Source organism: Triticum urartu, chromosome 5A (assembly GCF_056163025.1).
Source record: "Triticum urartu cultivar PI428250 chromosome 5A, HENAU_Tu73, whole genome shotgun sequence".
Taxonomy (NCBI): domain Eukaryota; kingdom Viridiplantae; phylum Streptophyta; class Magnoliopsida; order Poales; family Poaceae; genus Triticum; species Triticum urartu.
This window is the reverse complement of record NC_141877.1, coordinates 4900010-4914068: the sequence shown is the minus strand read 5'-3', so window position 1 is coordinate 4914068 and position 14059 is coordinate 4900010.

Below are 14059 nucleotides of genomic sequence, written 5' to 3'. Positions count from 1 at the left end.
TTTTCCCGAAAGGCTTATAGAAGGACTTGCGGATTAAGGAACCCCCTTTGGGGGCCCCCATGAAGGTGGGACATATAAAGGTGCAGCTCCTCCATGGAGCTCCACTTGTCATCCCTTTATGCCCTTTATGTGTGACATAAAGTGTGGGCATTTAGGGGTTTTCATGTTTCCCCTTACCCCATGGTTTTTCCTATAAATAGAGGTGGAGAGGCACTCTCCACACACACTCTTTTTCACATACAAGTGCCATACAATGATCTAGCTTCTCTCTTCCTCCCCGTGAAATAGTTTCGTAGAGCCGAAAGGCTGTCTGGGTTCCTGTGCGAACTAGTTCTGGACGGCGAAGCCCTGCCAGATGGATGACACCTTATGTGTGCAAATCTATAGAGAGATCGTAGTTTCGGTCTTAGTTTGAGAGTGTCTCCCGAAGGGCTGTTCAACTGATCATCCGAGTTTCGAAGGTCCTCCTAAAGGGTTGTCCGCGACACCGTCTGAGGGATTGTCCGACCGCTTCCCGGAGGGCTATCCGATGGGAAAAATAAGGGTATACATCACTACTAGGGAAAACCCTAGCAGTAGCGCGGGTATTTTGCCTATCAGTAGCGCGGGACGACGCGCTACTGATAAGGCGCTACAGCTAACGTGTAGTAGTAGCGCCTGTCGTCCCACGCTACTGCTATACATGGCTAGCAGTAGCGCGCTTTAGTGAAGAGCGCCGCTGCTAATATCTGCAGCGCTTTTTAGCAGGAAGCGCTACTGGTAAGGCAGCGCTACTGCTAACTTTGTTCCCCTCGGTACTACTAGTTTTATTAGTTTTTTTCTGCATATTTATTTTGTATTTGAATAGGCTTTATACAATAATCTTTAGCATATCATACACATACAAATGTAATCATAGCATATACATACAAATAGTCTCATCAAATCATGTCATCATCATAATCATCATCCAACACAAAGTGGTCTCTCTTCATCATCTCGAAAATAGCGATACAAGTCTCGATTACTTGCAACTACATCGTCATCCATCTAAACAATGATATATGCGAGAAGAGCTATCACTTTGAGTGAGAGCGAAACTATGCAGTACAGGAGTTCATATCCCTCTCTCGCATTAGCATGAACCTAAACTAACTACTGGCTGTCGCTCGAAAACTGGAAACTGGTACACCTGGGCATGACACTCCAGCCACTCGTCGTATACTCCTGGCATAGCACTTCTTCATTGCCAGGTCCTTATCTGGATCTTTATAATCCTTTTCATTCCGACTCGGGAACAAGAATATCTGGTGCAGCTTCTTTAGGAGGGAGGGCCTCATATTATCTATCTTCTGTAGTTTCTCATCGTTGATGGTGGAGGTTATCCGTACGATGCAACCTATTTGATTTCCGTAGCACGCGCGCGCTTCCTCGAGCGCGTTTGGCTCAACATTGCCGTCGTCCACCTCCGTGACCACTAGTCTAGTAGTCCTGAGTTTGTTAGGAAGCCGTTGCCTCTTTGCTTTCAGTTCTACACCGGCTCCGCTCCCCGAGGTAGCGCCGGTCTTAGTCTCAGCGCCGGTCTCGACGCCAGTCTGAGTTTCAGCGTCGGTCTCAGTCTTAGCACCGGTCTGCATGTCGGTCTCAGTCCCCGATGCGACCGGTGGGCCCGGCAACAACATCGGTTGATCGTCAGCAAGGCTCAAAAATTTGTCTGCCGTCAGGTAGACGTCGTCGCAATCACCAGAACCCTGTCCTTCATCGTTGGTAGCCCTGTTTCCTACTATTAAATCTAGTCAATTAATTCTAGACCTAATAAAATGAATAATGACATAAAAAGGCCTATGTTTTGCAGAAACATTGACTCCTTCCCGGTGCGGCAAATCATGGGCCCTCGATATGTCCTAGTTTGTAGCACAAGTCATGCCGAAATTTACGGAAAATTTCGGCATGACCTTTGCTAAAAAGTGGACAAATCGAGAACCTGAAATTTTCCGGAACAGAAATGAATCAACATTCCGGCAAAACATAGGCCACTCAGCTTCATTCCCTGGAAACAGTGTTCAAATATCCATCTTCGACACCGCAACACATGTCCAAATATACACGAGCAACCACATGTCCAAATATACATGTCCAAATTTCACAAGCTAATTCAAAAACAAAGTGTAGAAGAAAATTCATTTAACTACTAAATGAACAAAATTCAGTTAACTTTAGTGCTCTATAATGATGAAAGGAAAAAAATCAGTTAACTACTAATTTCATTCATTTAGGTTATTCATTTAACTTCACCTAATTAACCTACTGTACCACTACTACTAGCAACACTACTAACCTAATTAACCTAGCAAAACTCTACTGCCCTAACTAAAAAACATCTACTTAAGATCTACTAGTACCACTACTGCCCTAACCTAATTAACATCTACTAGTATCACTATATACTACAAGCAGCATCTACCCTAATTAAACCCTACTGCCCTAACTAACTTTTGCTGTAAACCAATTTTTTTGCTATAAACTAATTTTTGCTCTAACATCTACTACTTAACATATTTTGCCCTAAACAATTTTTTTTGCTATAAACTAACTTTTGCTCTACTAATTTTTGCTCTAAAAAGAAAAGAGAGAGGAGTGGGGGGAGGGGTGGGGGACTTACACAGAGGGGAGAGATGGTGGCGGGGAGGTGCTTGACGACGGAGGAAGGGGCGGAGAGGGCGGGCTCGGGCACGGGCAGCGGCGGTCCTGGGCGGGCTCGGGCGGTGGTGAGGTCGAGGGCGGCGATGCTGAGGTCGAGGGCAGCGAAGGTGAGGTCGAGGGCGGCCTCGAGCGGCGGCGGTGAGGCTGAGGGCGGCCTCGGGCGGCGTGGTGAGGATGATGGCGGCCTCGGGGGGAGACGGTGAGGTTGTGGGCGTCCACACCGGCAGGAGACGGCGGCGAAGTGGGGCGACGGTGAATTGGGGAGACGGTGGTGAGGGCAAGGGATTTGGGGGATAAGTGGTGGCCGGGGGGAGGGAAACCGCTGTTTAAGTGAAACGTAACGGTAGTGCGTTCCTGGAAATGCGCTATAGTTAAGTTAGCTACATCGCGTTTCCTGAAACTGCTACTACTATTCCTTTCTCATTTTTCCGTTTTTTCATTTATTTTTCTTTACATTTTAATTTTTTTACTTTCTCCTTTTTCTATTTCTTTCATTTTTATTTACTTTTCTACTTGTTTTTCATTTTATTTTATTTTTGTTAGCAAAAATTAGCGGCAGCGCTGTTTCTAAAAGAGCGCTACTACTATGTCTAGCCGATCAGCTTACTGGTGGGAATTTTTGTAGTAGCGCTTTTACAATGGGACGCGCTACTGCTATATATGTATCTGCAGCGCGGTTATTTAGTGCGCGCTACTGCTGTCTAGCAGTAGCGCCCTTTTTTAACATGCGCTACTACTAAAGTTCTGTGTATAGACTTTTCCCTAGTAGTGCATCCTCGCGGTTGGGAGGTTGTAAATCCTAGCTGGGGGGATCTGCATCGACGATCGTCATCAAATCTACTTCCACTGCGCTACGAGTTGGTAACGAAAAGATCAAACCTTGTATGCAGTCTCCATAGTGGTCCTGGGCTGGTGCGTAGGTCGGAAATTTTTTGTTTTCTGCTGCGTTACCCAACAGCTCGGCCCATTTACTTTTTCTTCCTTTTTTTGTTGGAAATATGCCCTAGAGGCAATAATAAATTGGTTATTATTATATTTCCTTGTTCATGATAATCGTTTATTATCCATGCTAGAATTGTATTGATAGGGAACTCAGATACATGTGTGGATACATAGACAACACCATGTCCCTAGTAAGCCTCTAGTTGACTAGCTCGTTGATCAATAGATGGTTACGGTTTCCTGACCATGGACATTGGATGTCGTTGATAACGGGATCGCATCATTAGGAGAATGATGTGATGGACAAGACCCAATCCTAAGCCTAGCACAAAGATCGTGTAGTTCGTTTGCTAAAGCTTTTCTAATGTCAAGTATCATTTCCTTAGACCATGAGATTGTGCAACTCCCGGATACCGTAGGAGTGCTTTGGGTGTGCCAAATGTCACAACGTAACTGGGTGGCTATAAAGGTACACTACATGTATCTCCGAAAGTGTCTGTTGGGTTGGCACGAATCGAGACTGGGATTTGTCACTGTGTAAACGGAGAGGTATCTCTAGGCCCACTCGGTAGGACATCATCATAATGTGCACAATGTGATCAAGGAGTTGATCACGGGATGATGTGTTACGGAACGAGTAAAGAGACTTGCCGGTAACGAGATTGAACAAGGTATCGGGATACCGACGATCGAATCTCGGGCAAGTATCATACCGATGGACAAAGGGAATTGTATACGGGATTGATTGAATCCTTGACATCGTGGTTCATCCGATGAGATCATCGTGGAACATGTGGGAGCCAACATGGGTATCCAGATCCCGCTGTTGGTTATTGGCCGGAGAGTTGTCTCGGTCATGTCTGCATGGTTCCCGAACCCGTAGGGTCTACACACTTAAGGTTCGATGACGCTAGGGTTATATGGAATAGATATACGTGGTTACCGAATGTTGTTCGGAGTCCCGGATGAGATCCCGGACGTCACGAGGAGTTCCGGAATGGTCCGGAGGTAAAGATTTATATATGGGAAGTCCTGTTTTGGTCGCCGGAAAAGTTTCGGGTTTTATCGGTAATGTACCGGGACCACCGGGAGGGTCCCGATGGTCGACCAAGTGGGGCCACCAGCCCCGGAGGGCTGCATGGGCCAAGTGTGGGAGGGGACCAGCCCCAGGTGGGCTGGTGCGCCCCCCCCCACCAGGGCCCAAGGCGAAGAGAGAAGGGAAAAGGGGGAAACCCTAGGCTCAGATGGGCCTAAGGCCCACCTAGTGGTGCGCCGCCCCTCTCTCCCCCCTTGGCCGCCCCCTAGATGGGATCTAGGGCTGGCCGCCACCCCTAGGGGTGGAAACCTAGGTGGGGGCGCAGCCCCTCCCTTTCCCCTATATATAGTGGGGTTTTTGGGCTGCCAGAAACACGAGAACATCTCCTTCTTGGCACAGCCCTACCCCTCTCCCTCCTCGTCTCTTGCGGTTCTTGGCGAAGCCCTGCTGGAGTACCACGCTCCTCCACCACCACCACGCCGTCGTGCTGCTGCTGGCTGGAGTCTTCCCCAACCTCTCCTTCTCCCCTTGCTAGATCAAGGCGTAGGAGACGTCACCGGGCTGTACGTGTGTTGAACACGGAGGTGTCGTCCGTTCGGCACTAGGATCATCGGTGATTTGGATCACGACGAGTACGACTCCATCAACCCCGTTCACTTGAACGCTTCCGCTTAGCGATCTACAAGGGTATGTAGATGCACTCTCCTTCCCTCGTTGCTAGATTACTCCATAGATTGATCTTGGTGATGCATATAAAATTTTGAATTTCTGCTACGTTCCCCAACAGTGGCATCATGAGCTAGGTCTATGCGTAGTTTCTATGCACGAGTAGAACACAAAGCAGTTGTGGGCGTCGATTTTGCCAATTTACTTGCCGTTACTAGTCTTATCTTGATTCGGCGGCATCATGGGATGAAGCGGCCCGGACCGACCTTACACGTACTCTTACGTGAGACTGGTTCCATCGACTGACATGCACTAGTTGCATAAGGTGGCTAGCGGGTGTCTGTCTCTCCCACTTTAGTCGGATCGGATTCGATGAAAAGGGTCCTTATGAAGGGTAAATAGAAATTGGCATATCACGTTGTGGTTTTGGCGTAGGTAAGAAACGTTCTTGCTAGAAACCTATAGCAGCCACGTAAAAACTTGCAACAACAATTAGAGGACGTCTAACTTGTTTTTGCAGCATATGCCTTGTGATGTGATATGGCCAAAAGGATGTGATGAATGATATATGTGATGTATGAGATTGATCATGTTCTTGTAATAGGAATCACGACTTGCATGTCGATGAGTATGACAACCGGCAGGAGCCATAGGAGTTGTCTTAATTTATTTATGACCTGCGTGTCAACATAAACGTCATGTAATTACTTTACTTTATTGCTAAAGCGTTAGCCATAGTAGTAGAAGTAATAGATGACGAGACAACTTCAAGAAGACACGATGATGGAGATCATGATGATGGAGATCATGATGATGGAGATCATGATGATGGAGATCATGGTGTCATGCCGGTGACAACGATGATCATGGAGCCCCGAAGATGGAGATCAAAAGGAGCAAAATGATATTGGCCATATCATGTCACTATTTGATTGCATGTGATGTTTATCATGTTTTACATCTTATTTGCTTAGAACGATGGTAGCTTAAATAAATGATCCCTCACTAAAATTTCAAGAAAGGTGTTCCCCCTAACTGTGCACCGTTGCGAAGGTTCGTTGTTTCGAAGCACCACGTGATGATCGGGTGTGATAGATTCTAACGTTCGAATACAACGGGTGTAAGCCAGATTTACACAGCAAAAACACTTAGGTTGACTTGACGAGCATACCATGTACAGACATGGCCTCGGAACATGGAAGACCGAAAGGTCGAGCATGAGTCGTATAGAAGATACGATCAACATGAAGATGTTCACCGATGTTGACTAGTCCGTCTCACGTGATGATCGGACACGGCCTAGTTGACTCGGATCATGTTTCACTTAGATGACTAGAGGGATGTCTATCTGAGTGGGAGTTCATTAAATGAACTCAATTATCATGAACATAGTCTAAATTGTCTTTGCAAATATGTTGTAGATAAATAGCTCACGTTGTAGCTCCCTATTTCAATACGTTCCTAGAGAAACACCAAGTTGAAAGATATTGTAAGCACTGATGCGGACTAGGTCCGTAGTCCGAGGAGTGTCCTCACTGCTACACAGAAGGCTTACGTCTTTGATGCACCGCTCGATGTGCTAACCCCTACAACGTCGTCTGTGGATGTTGTGAACACCTGACAGACACATCCTGATGACTACTTGATAGTTTAGTGCACCATACTTTACGGCTTAGAATAGGGATTCCAATGACGTTTTGAACGCCATAGAACATATGAGATGTTCCAAGAGCTGAAATTGGGATTTCAGGCTCATGCCCGTGTTGAGAGGTGTGAGACCTCTGACAAGTTCTTTTGCCAACAGGATGGAGGAGAATAGCTCAGCTAGTGAGCATGTGCTCAGAATGTCTGGGCGCTACAATCACTTAAATCAAGTGGGAGTTAAACTTCTAGATAAGATAGTGATTAACAGAGTTCTCTAGCACTAGATCTTCGTGATGAACTATGACATGCGAGGGATGGAGTTGATCCCGGAGCTGTTCGTGGTGCTTAAGACCGCAAAAGGTAGAAATCAAAGAAGGAGCATCAAGTGTTGATGGTTTAACAAGACCACTGGTTTCAAGAAGGGCAAGGGCTAGAAGGGAAACTTCATGGATGGCAAACTAGTTGCCGCTCCAGTGAAGGAACCCAAGGTTGAACCCAAATCCGAGACTAAGTGCTTCTATTGTAAGGGGAACGGTCACTGGTAGCGGAATTACCCCAAATGCATGGTAGATAAGAAGGCTGGCAACTTCAACAAAGTATATACGTGTTATTAATGTGTATCTCGCTAGTACTCCTGGTAGCACCTGGGTATTGGATACCAGTTCAGTTGCTATTACTGGTGACTTGAAGCAAAAGCTACGGACTAAACGGAGACTGGCTAAGGGCGAGGTGACGATGTGTGTTGGAAGTGTTTCCAAAGTTGATGAGATCACCATCGCACACTCCATCTGCCTTCGGGATTAGTATTGAACCTAGATAGATGTTATCAGGTGTCTACGTTGAGCATGAATATGATTAGATCATGTTCGTTGCAATACGGTCATTCATTTAAGTTAGAGAATAATGGTTATTCTGTTTACATGAATGATACCTTTCATGGTCATGCACCCTATGTGAATGGTTCATTGAATCTTGGTCGTGGTAATACACATGTTCATGCCAAAAGATGTAGAGTTAATAATGATAGTACCACTTTCTCGTGGCACTGCCGCTTAGGTCATATTGGCGTAAGATGCATGAAGAAACTCCATGTCGATGGATGTTTGGAGTCACTTGATTTTGAATCGCTTGACACATGCGAGCCATGCCTCATGGGCAGGATGACTAAGACCCCGCTTTCAGGTACAATGAAATGGGCAAGTGACTTGTTGGAAATCATACATGCTGATGCGTGTGATCCAATGAGAATTGAAGCGTGCGGTGGATATCGCTATTTTCTCATCTTCACTGACGATTTGAGTAGATATAGGTATATTTACTTAATGAAGCACAAGTCTGAAACATTTGAAAAGTTCAAGCGACTTCAGAGTGAAGTTAAGAATCATCATAACAAGAAGATCAAATTCCTACGATCTGATCAATGAGAATATCTGAGTTATGAGTTTGGCAAACACTTAAGACATTGTGGAATTGTTTCACAGTTGAAGCCACCTGGAACACCACTGGGTTATGGTGTGTCCGGACGTCGTAATCAAACCTTATGAGATATGGTGCGATCTATGATGTCTCTTATCAATCTACCGTTTTCATTTTGAGGTTATGCGTTAGAGACAGCTGCATTCACTTTAGATAGGACACCATCTAAGTCCGTTGAGACGGCATCGTATGAACATTGGTTTGGCAAGAAACCAAAGTTGTCGTTTCTTAATGTTTGGGGCTGCGATGCTTAAGGCTTCAGCCGGAGAAGCTCGAACCCAAAGCGGAAAAACACATCTTCATAGGATACCCAAAGGTGACAGTTGGGTATACCTTCTATCTCAGATCCGAGGGAAAATTGTTTGTCGCGAAGAACGGGTCCTTTCTCGAGAAGGAGTTTCTCTCGAAAGAATTGAGTGGGAGGAAGATAGAACTTGATGAGTTTGTCGAACCTTTATTTCAACCAGAGAATGATGCAACACAGAAAGATGTTTTCTGTGGCACCTACGTCTGTTGAATAGGAAGTTAATGATAGTGATCATGAAGCTTCGGATCAAGTTGATATCGAACCTCGTAGGTCGACAAGGATATGTACTACTCCTAAGTGGTACGGTAATCCTGTCTTAGACATCATGTTGTTAGACAACAATGAACCTACGATCTATGGAGAAGCGATGGTGGGCCCGTATTCCGACAAATGGTTAGAAGCCATGAAATCCGAGATAGGATTCATATATCAGAACAAAGTATGGACTTTGGTGGACTTGCCCGATGATCGGCAAGCCATTGAGATAAATGGATCTTTAAGAAGAAGACGGACGTGGGCGGTAATGTTACCGTCTATGAAGCTCCACTTGTGGGAAAGAGTCTTTTCATAAGTTCAAGGAGTTGACTACGATGAGAATTTCTCACCCGTAGCGATGCTTAAGTCCGTCGGAATCATGATAGCATTAGCTGTATTTTTCGATTATGAAATCTTACAGATGGATGTCAAAACAAGTTTTCTTACCAGTTTTCGTAAGAAAAGTTGTATGTGATACAATAAAAGGTTTTGTCGATCCTAAGGATGCTAAAAGGTATGCTGGCTCCAGCAATCCTTCTATGGGCTAGAGCAAGCATCTCGGAATCGGAATATATGTTTTGATGGAGTGATCAAAGCTTTTAGGTTTATACAATGTTTGCTAGAAACTTGTATTTACAAGAAAGTGAGTGGGAGCACTACAATATTTCTGATAAGTATATGTGGATGACATATTGTTGATCTGAAATAATGTAGAATTTCTGGAAAGCATAAACGGTTGTTTGAAGAGTGATTTTCAAAGGAAGACCTGGATAAAGCTGCTTACATATTGGGCATCAAGATCTATAGAAATAGATCAAGACGCCTGATGATACTTTCAAAGAACGCACACCTTGACATGTTTTTGAAGGAGTTCAAAATAGATCAGTCAAGGAAGGGGTTCTTAACTGAGTTGTAAGGTGTGAAGTAGAGTAAGACTCAAAGCTTGAGCACGGCATAAGAAAGAGAAAGGACGAAGGTCGTCCCCTATGCTTTTGTCATAGGCTCTATACGGTATGCCATGCTGAAGTACCGCACCTGTTGTGTGCCTTGCCACATGTCTGGCAGGAGGGTACAAAGGTGATCTAGGAGTAGATCACCAGATAGCGGTCAAAATTATCCTTAGAGGAATAAGGAAATGTTTCTCGGTTATGGAGGTGATAAAGAGTTCGACGTAAAGAGTTACGTCGATGCAAGCTTAACAACTATCCGGATAGCTCTGAGTAGAGATACCGGATACGTATAATGGAGCAACAATTTGGAATAGCTCCAAGTGGAACGTGGTAGCAGCATCTACGATATAAAGTTTTGCGAAATACATAGGGATCTGAATATGGCAAGACCCGTTGACTACAACCTCTCTCACAAGCATAACATGATCAAACCCAGAACTCTTTGAGTGTTTATCACATAGTGATGTGAACTAGATCATTGAGTCTAGTAGACTCTTGGATGTTGGTCACATGGCAATGTGACCTGTGAGTGTTAATCACATGGCGATGTGAACTAGATTATTGACTCTAGTGCAAGTGGGAGACTGTTGGAAATATGCCCTAGAGGCAATTATAAATTGGTTATTATTATATTTCCTTGTTCATGATAATCGTTTATTATCCATTCTAGAATTGTATTGATAGGAAACTCAGATACATGTGTGGATACATAGACAACACCATGTCCCTACTAAGCCTCTAGTTGACTAGCTCGTTGATCAATAGATGGTTACGGTTTCCTGGCCATGGACATTGGATGTCGTTGATAATGGGATCACATCATTAGGAGAATGATGTGATGGACAAGACCCAATCCTAAGCCTAGCACAAAGATCGTGTAGTTCGTTTGCTAAAGATTTTCTAATGTCAAGTATCATTTCCTTAGACCATGAGATTGTGCAACTCCCGGATACCGTAGGAGTGCTTTGGGTGTGCCAAACGTCACAACATAACTGGGTAGCTATAAAGGTACACTACAGGTATCTCCGAAAGTGTCTATTGGGTTGGCACGAATCGAGACTGGGATTTGTCACTCCGTGTAAACGGAGAGGTATCTCTGGGCCCACTCGGTAGGACATCATCATAATGTGCACAATGTGATCAAGGAGTTGATCACGGGATGATGTGTTACGGAACGAGTAAAGAGACTTGCCGGTAACGAGATTGAACAAGGTATCGGGATACCGACGATCGAATCTCGGGCAAGTATCATACCGATGAACAAAGGGAATTGTATACGGGATTGATTGAATCCTTGACATTGTGGTTCATCCGATGAGATCATCGTGGAACATGTGGGATCCAACATGGGTATCCATATCCCGCTGTTGGTTATTGGCCGGAGAGTTGTCTCGGTCATGTATGCATGGTTCCCGAACCCGTAGGGTCTACACACTTAAGGTTCGATGACGCTAGGGTTATAGGGAATAGATATACGTGGTTACTGAATGTTGTTCGGAGTCCCGGATGAGATCCCGGACGTCACGAGGAGTTCCGGAATGGTCCGGAGGTAAAGATTTATATATGGGAAGTCATGTTTTGGTCGCCGGAAAAGTTTCGGGTTTTATCGGTAATGTACCGGGACCACCGGGAGGGTCCCGGTGGTCCAACAAGTGGGGCCACCAGCCCCGGAGGGCTGCATGGGCCAAGTGTGGGAGGGGACTAGCCCCAGGTGGGCTGGTGCGCCCCCCCCCCCACCAGGGCCCAAGGCGAAGAGAGAAGGGAAAAGGAGGAAACCCTAGGCTTAGATGGGCCTAAGGCCCACCTAGTGGTGCGCCCCCCCTCTCTCCACCTTGGCCGCCCCCTAGATGGGATCTAGGGCTGGCCGCCACCCCTAGGGGTGGAAACCTAGGTGGGGGCGCAGCCCCTCCCTTTCCCCTATATATAGTGGGGTTTTTGGGCTGTCAGAAACACGAGAACATCTCCTTCTTGGCACAGCCCTACCCCTCTCCCTCCTCGTCTCTTGCGGTGCTTGGCGAAGCCCTGCTGGAGTACCACGCTCCTCCACCACCACCACGCCGTCGTGCTGCTGCTGGATGGAGTCTTCCCCAACCTCTCCTTCTCCCCTTGCTGGATCAAGGCGTAGTTGACGTCACCGGGCTGTACGTGTGTTGAACACGGAGGTGCTGTCCGTTCGGCACTAGGATCATCGGTGATTTGGATCACGACGAGTACGCCTCCATCAACCCCGTTCACTTGAACGCTTCCGCTTAGCAATCTACAAGGGTATGTAGATGCACTCTCCTTCCCTCGTTGCTAGATTACTCCATAGATTGATCTTGGTGATGCGTATAAAATTTTGAATTTCTGCTACGTTCCCCAACATTTTTAACCTTCACAAAATGGTGAGGGAAGTGGTATTCGAACCCCAAACCTCGCTACTTCATTCGAACGCACTAACCAACTGGGAAATTACATATTTTTCATGACCATTTTATTTTAGTGGCAATTTGTTGATTCAGTCCCTTCTTTCGAAGCTAATATTGCACTTATATACCATCATGGAAAACTCATGGCACTATGAAATAAAGCATGTAGGCAATCAGTGTCTAGGCACATGTTCTTTCTATAGAAGATCATTCCCCGTGCATTGTTGCAGGCATAATAATCCCAAATACTTTGCATGAACAATATGGCATCTCATGTTAAAGGGTGGGCATATATTGTGTTTATAATTTTGATTGTAACATGAGTATTGTTTCTGCGACACAAACAATTGTGACAATATGCAATGGAATAAAAAATTCTTATCTGCAGTATTATGACATGTAGGTAGCGATGAAGCTATTAATTAACCTGAATCTAGTAAAACCATGGAGAAAAACTATAGTAAAGATATAATTCAATTGTAAAAATGCTTTTGAAATACAAGTTTCACAAATAAAATTTGTACTCTTGGTTAGACAATTAAATAACTATGGAACTATGGAACCTGAGTTTTTATTTTTGTTTTCAGACGTTGTTAAGGTCCTTGAAGATGGAGAGTTGCAAACTCTTGGGTTGTTGGATTATGGAAAACAGATGAAACATCCATGCACTGCTCATCCAAAGGTTGATCGATTTACAGGTACACTACTACTAGTACAAAATAGGGCATCAATCCTGGTCCCAGAGGGCGTTTAGTCCCGGTTCTGCAACCGGGACTAAACGATCAGGACTAATGCCCACAACTTTTAGTCCCGGTTGTGTCACGAATCGGGACTAAAGGAGCTCCACATGGCCGCTGTGGAGCGCCCAGGCAGGAGGACCTTTAGTCCCGTTTTGCAACACCGACTGGGACTAAAAAGGTTGCCATGCTTCAGCAGCTGCAGGCCCTGGGTTTTTTGTTTTTTTAAGGAGGGCTTTTGGGGTTTTCATATTGTGTTTCCCCCTTATATTTTTCTATTTACCCTTCAATTCTTTTACATTTAGGGTTTCATTTTTATTTAATGCTTGCCATTCAACTCGACGCTAGCGAATACATATAGCAATGAGGGAACCCTTACACAAGATCGTCATGAACATATATAGAGAGAAGTGATCTCTCTTTCTCCGTGCTTGGTCGAACAACAAGTTTTTGTATATCTATCTGACGCTACTACATATATACAATATAACATCTCTTACGATCCCTAACATCATCTACCAAAATCGCATTGCAATTCCCAATGGTATTCTCCGTCTTTAGGTATGACGTGCTCAACAAAGAATCCCGCCAATTCCTCTTGAATTGCTCATATGCGATCAGTTGGTAGGAGTTGATCCCGCTTCCCCAGATCTAATTTAAAGAAGGGTGTCTATATAAACACTATTCTGATCACAGGATCGGAATAATATTTTGATCACAACCTGAACTGCCTGAGTAACGCGTCCGAACTTCCCTTTGTACGAACCAGACCTTCGGGCTATCTTCGCAACTGTGCCTCCCCGCGCGAATTATTCTTGTTAGTCGTATTCTATATGATGTTATTGTAATCTAGAAATGTTTTTAGCAACTAAATACTTGTTTTAAATAGGAATCTCGCTCGTTGGCGGATTTTGCTCTCGGGTCGTGATGAAATTGTGTTATTTTTTGCAATTTTA